Below are 6361 nucleotides of genomic sequence, written 5' to 3' on the forward strand. Positions count from 1 at the left end.
TCTTGTAAATGTCTATAGTGTGCACCTCACATCTTCAGTCTAGTCTCACTCACTCACTATCACACATACACACGTGTGACTGTGTATTGCACAATACACACTGTCTGTTGACAGATTCAAGAAGAGCCAGCAGGCATTTTAGCACTCTTGTCAAAACAGCAGTTACTTCTGCTGAATGCTAATACATAATTCAAGTACCTCTCATAGAACAAATCATGGGGCTCAAGTCTCCTCTATCTCTCCTTTTAATAATGAGCCCGAACATCTCAAACCACCATCAAATAATATTTCAAAAGACATAAAATTCTAGTTAGTAGCCTAACTTAAGAAATAACGTACTTTTTAAAAATTTGGTACTGTTAAGCTTTTTACGGGCCACATCCAGATTCTTTCGAGCTTTGTTGGTTATGGTGTGTCAATATGTCGATGGTATAGTGAAAATGTACAATATTTATATCTTGCTCTTGCAAAACCTATAACCAATATACTTGTGTGCACCATTAAAGCCACAATATGTAATTTTTCGCCGCTAGAGGTCACTTATTTAAAACAAAGGTGTAGCTTAATTATTTCGCTGAGCTTTTATTATTATGACGACCGCTTCCACTTCTTCCGGTCATGTGTGGGGTAACGCAGGAGCGATTCTAGGATTTTCATTTTAGGGGGGCTCAGCCCCCAGTGAGGGTATGAAAAAAAAAATTTGGTAAGACTTTAGTTTAGGGTCCAATTCTCACTTTTAACTAGTAGCTTATTAGTATGCATATTAGGATATTGGCTGTTTATTATTTCGTCTCGGGGGCACGGCCCCTCAAAAAATTTTAGATTTTTATGATCTACATATGTGCATTTTAAGATGTTCTGAACACCAAAAAAATTGATAACAATAGCTTGAAAACCATGTCAGTGGGCAGATATGACTGATAAAGTTTTTCCATTTTTGTCAGTGAAGACAGTAAACATATGTTTAACTGATATTTACATGTTTTATTAATCATTTTCGAAGGCTAACAGGAAAGCTAGGTAACTAAATTTATTAAATTAATTCACAATATGCACACATTCATTACTAATCTTATGCCCAATACAGGCTGAAAAAAGCTGAACTTTTTTTATTTACTGAGAGCTACAAATGGAAATATTAATTTACAATATGCAGACATTCATTACAATCGTATGCCTAATATGAAGAAAACGGCTTTGTTAATATTTCTTGTTTGTTAATTATATAATAAATGACATTACATAGGCCTATTTCAAATCAAAATGGCGAAATTAGACAAAAGTGTATTAATTTGGCTGAATATTTTTGTCATTTGTTTAACATTTCTGACTTAAAGAAGCAGCTGACAAATATGAAACGTTTAGTTTAGCTACATATCTCGCACTTAAAGGGTTAGTTCACCCAAAAATGAAAATTATGTCATTAATTACTTACCCTCATGTCGTTCGACACCCGTAAGACCTCCGTTCATCTTCGGAACACAAATGAAGATATTTTAGTTGAAATCCGATTGCTCAGAAAGGCCTCCATTGGCACAATGCACTTTACACTCTCAAGACCCATAAAAGGTACTAAAGACGTCGTTACAAAGTCCATCTCATTACAGTGGTTCTAACTTTATAAAGTGACGAGAATAGTTTTTGTGCGCAAAAAAACCCTAAATAACGACTTATATCATGATGACCGATTTCAAAACAAGGCATCATGAAGCTTCGAAGCGTTATGAATCAGTGAGTCGATTCAGTGGTTTGAATCGCCAAAGTCAACTGATTTCAGCAGTTTGGCGGTTTGACACGCGATCCGAATCATGATTCGACTTGCTGATTCATAACGCTTTGAAGCTTCATGATGCATTATTTTGAAATCGGTCATCACTATATAAGTCGTTATTTAGGTTTTTTTTGTGCACAAAAACTATTCTCGTCGCTTTATAAAGTTATTGTATAACCACTGTAGTGAGATGGACTTTGTAACGACGTCTTTAGTACCTTTTAAGGGTCTTGAGAGTGAACCATGCATTGTGCCAATGGAGGCCTTTCTGAGCCATCGGATTTCAACTAAAATATCTTCATTTGTGTTCTGAAGATGAACGGAGGTCTTACGGGTGTCGAACGACATGAGGGTAAGTAATTAATGACAGAATTTTCATTTTTGGGTGAACTAACCCTTTAACTGCTGCTAAAATTCGTGCTCAGCCTCAGCAGCTTCTGTGTGAACATAAAGCCCACCTACTCTGATATGATTGGTGTTCTCAAATATTTTGACATTGACGAGCGGTGACAGACCAATGAGGCTCAGATCAACGCACACACCTCTGCTTCTGACGTGCACTCTATTCAACGCCACAGCGGACTGAAGAACACGCTGATTAACGCAGATTAAAAAACAGGACAAAGCCGAAGCCTCCCGCCACTTTCATAATATGTTTGAAAGGTTAATCACACATTTTTAGGGGGGCTGGACAGAATTTTAGGGCTGAAGCCCCCCTAAAAAGGTATGATCATATATGGTTTTATCATATTAGATACATTTGAGTGTGTTGAAAGTTATGTTATAATGCTACTCTGTGCGTTCGCCCGGTGGCTACTAGTGTTGTAGTCTTGACCGGTCTTGAAACAAAATCCAGAGTCCTTTTAGTCTGAGACCAAGACAAGACCGAGTACAAATGTGGTCGAGACCGAGACAAGACCAAGACCGTCAAAAAATGGTCTTAAGACCGGTCTTGAGACCAAGATTGGTCTCGAGTACTACAACACTCGCGGTAAATCAAGAAAACAAGATTTAAACAATAACTATGTTGAGCTATATAACAGCGATTAGTTTTCTGTCAATGAGTGTATCCAAACAGTTGCTCACCTAAAACACATAATATATTAAAGCGTCTTTGGTGTTTGGGAAATCAAGGGTAACGCAGGTATTATGTCATTGATAGACGACACACAGACACGCTATGTCCTGGTTAAAATTGCTCATTTCTCTGGATTTAATAATGTAAGTACACAATTCAACCAAACATATAACATTGTTCTAATGGTTTTTGGATATTTTAATCCAAAAATCTTACATATTGTGCCTTTAATTGATGTTTACTCCTAAATATTTTTTTTATGGTGTGCTAGTTCATAAAACCTTTGACAGTGTTACTTATGTAAAAACAATAAATATTCTACAACACACACACAAATACATGTTTTACTTTACCATCAAAATGGCAGGATATAATGAAAAATGCCCACTTTCTAATATGTCTATTGCACAAACACACTTCAGCTTTACTGAAAAAGTTGTATGACACATATCCACCAGGATGTTGCTGGATTGTCCCACCTTCAGCCTTCTAGTTCAATCCAGTTTGGTCCTGAAAATTAGGTATGTGACGTCTGCAACAGCTGTAGGCCCTATGCCCTAACAGGTAAGCCAGACAGCACAGGTAACAAAATGCGTATCTTCAGTAGAACAGACCACTTCCTCATGACTATTTTCCATTACTCAACATCAAGCAAATGAATCAGGTTCCTGATTTTAACCTCATAATTAGTCAAGGATTGCTTATTGGAAACTATCAGGGCCTGTGCTTTTCTATATGATGTACAGCAAACTTTTTAGGTTGCAGGTGCTCTCCTGACAAGTAGATGTTCCAGCATCAAGCTGCCTTCTAAAATATTTACTTGTGTCTAAATTTTAATCCCAGAATGCACTACACTGAGCTCAGTAAAAAAAATAAAAATTCCAAGATGATGCAGAAACAAGAGAATTCCCCAAAAAAGTCATTCATTCAATACTAAAAATATTAATTCAATACATTGAATAAAAACAAGCGGCTTGCTCAGCCCAGGTGAGAAAAAGTAACGTAACGCATTACTTTCCATAAAAATCACTAAGTAATACAATTAGCTCCCTTTCAGTCAGTCACGTTCGACGTTACGTCAGAACAAACTGAAGAATGGGGGTCTTGCCTGAGAGCCCAATCACTTTCGAGTGGTATAACAAAACGAGCCAATGGTCTTCATGCATGAAGCTTCGGAACGTATCGAATCAGTGAGTCGATTCAGTGGTTCGGAGCGCCAAAGTCACGTGATTTCAGCAGTTTGGCGGTTTGACACGCGATCCAAATCATGAATCGACTCGCTGATTCGATACACTTCGAAGCTTCATGAAGCAGTGTTTTGAAATCGGTAATCACTATATATATCACTATATAGCCATTATTTCGGGGGTTTTTGTCGCACCAAAAATATTCTCGTCGCTTTATAATACTAATGTTGAACCACTGTACACACATGAACTGATTTAAATATGTTTTTAGTACATTAATGGATCTTGAGAGTGTAAATTGCTTTGCTACCTAGGCCTCACTGAGCCTTCAGATTTCAACAAAAATATCTTAATTTGTGTTCCGAAGTTGAACGGAGGTCTTACAGGTGTGGAACGGCATGAGGGTGAGTAATAAATGACATTATTTTCATTTTTGGGTGAACTAACCCTTTAAGGGCATGGTAACTTGAGTGACAGGTGGATTGCCGTTTTTCTGCTGTTTGTTAGCCATCACGTCACCTCAGCTCCACCCACGTCTCACCTCTTTGCCCATTTTCGGTTATCCGGGAGTGACGCGCTGCCAAGATGGCGACGGCCGGCTCCGCCCGCTTTGGGCTTCAAAAAAGCTCTTCAGAAACCTACAGGTGACATCACTGACACTACGTCCATAGTCTACGTCCATAGTTTTATACAGTCTATGATTGTAACGAATTACTTTTAAAAGTGACATTCCCCAACACTGCTTCATCATCATAAAGTCAACTGTTGTAAACAATTGTAAGTTGAGTAACTTTGCCAGAATGCTTTTTTTGTGAGACGCTTGTCCTGCTATTTGTCTTGTTAAGCATTCCAAATCAGTCGTTTATGAGGTTAGGATGCTGGCTATATAGGCAGTTCACTAGGTTTTGGAGCGGAGCCACTGTAAGCTTGCAGTAACGTGTTTATTTCTTGGGTCTTGTCCTGGTCTTGGCATCATAAAGTTGAACATTTTTGAAAATGTTACAGGGAACTGATTTTCCTTTCCCTTTCCTCTTCTTTCTTCTTTTTTTTTTGCACACTGTTCACATTTATCACAGACAGATAGAGAGGAAAGTGCACTGAAACAATACTGCAGTGACAGCAGTAAATGACATCGTTTATTGTTATTTTTTAATTTTATTCGTTTAGTTAACAGGGACATTAATAAACATTCCTGTAAATGCACATCATTGGAGGTTGGCACGGATCACATCACAGAGAGTGTATATTGCATATAGTGAATACATATGCACTCTATAAAAGAAAAAAAATAGTCTGACTTAGAAAGGAAATATACACTAGGGAAAACTTTTAAAGTTATAAAACCTTATTCTTGATACCAAGGTTTTGTTTCCTAGAAACAGATTCAGAGGAGAATCAATTTCAACTGTGACCTTCAGCCCTGGGCGAAGTTTTATACGTTGTCACAATGTACCGTATCTTTTCCCAAGCTGACAAAGTTACTTGTATAGAAATACTTGTATAAAAGTTCCTTTAAAAAAAATCTGACACAAAATCTCCTTTTTTTTTTTTCTGGCAAAAAGTAAGCACTTTTTTTCTCCCCCACAAAAAGTGGAAGAGACCAGTGAAGCTTGACCTTTTTCAAAACAGCTTTGCAAAGAATACAAATAAACACAAATAGACAAGCTTCGCCCACATTAAGCTGAACACTGTGCTTCTCCTTGCATTGTTTTTCTTCTGACGTATGTGATATAAGAGTCTTAAGGATGTCAGGTGTAGACGGTCAAATCTGATATCCGGAGGCATGAGCATTGGCCGGACAGTGTTATATCCAGGAATAGATACAAATGAGGCTAATTTAAACCTTGCCCACAGACGAACTTCAGTGGAATGATCTTCGACCGTAATCCTCTACAATACAGATGCTTCACACTCCTTTAAGGGACAGTTCACCCATGCAGAATACTCTCATTTACTTGTGTCATATGACATTCTTTCTTATGTTGAACACACACAAAAATATATTTTGAAGAATGCTTTTGCCATACAGGTTTGAAACGTCACGAGAGTGAGTAAAAAAACCACAAAAATTGTAATTTGTTTGGGTGAACTATGCCGTTAAAGAAAGCAGGAGGCCTGTTTTGTGCCAGTGCACAACATTGCACAATATTTTCTTTTGGCTATTTTTTCATTTTCTTGCAACACTGATAATCCATGCCAGGTACTTTCGGATATCTTACGCATGTTTAGCTCTGGCCAGGAGCGTTGTTGTTTGTTGGACCAGTTTTGTTATTTCTCAAAAGACTGTTGCTTCATTTTGATTTTAAATGCTTTCATTTCCCCCAG

This window comes from Gobio gobio, assembly GCF_949357685.1.
Source record: "Gobio gobio genome assembly, chromosome: 11".
Taxonomy (NCBI): Eukaryota; Metazoa; Chordata; class Actinopteri; order Cypriniformes; family Gobionidae; genus Gobio; species Gobio gobio.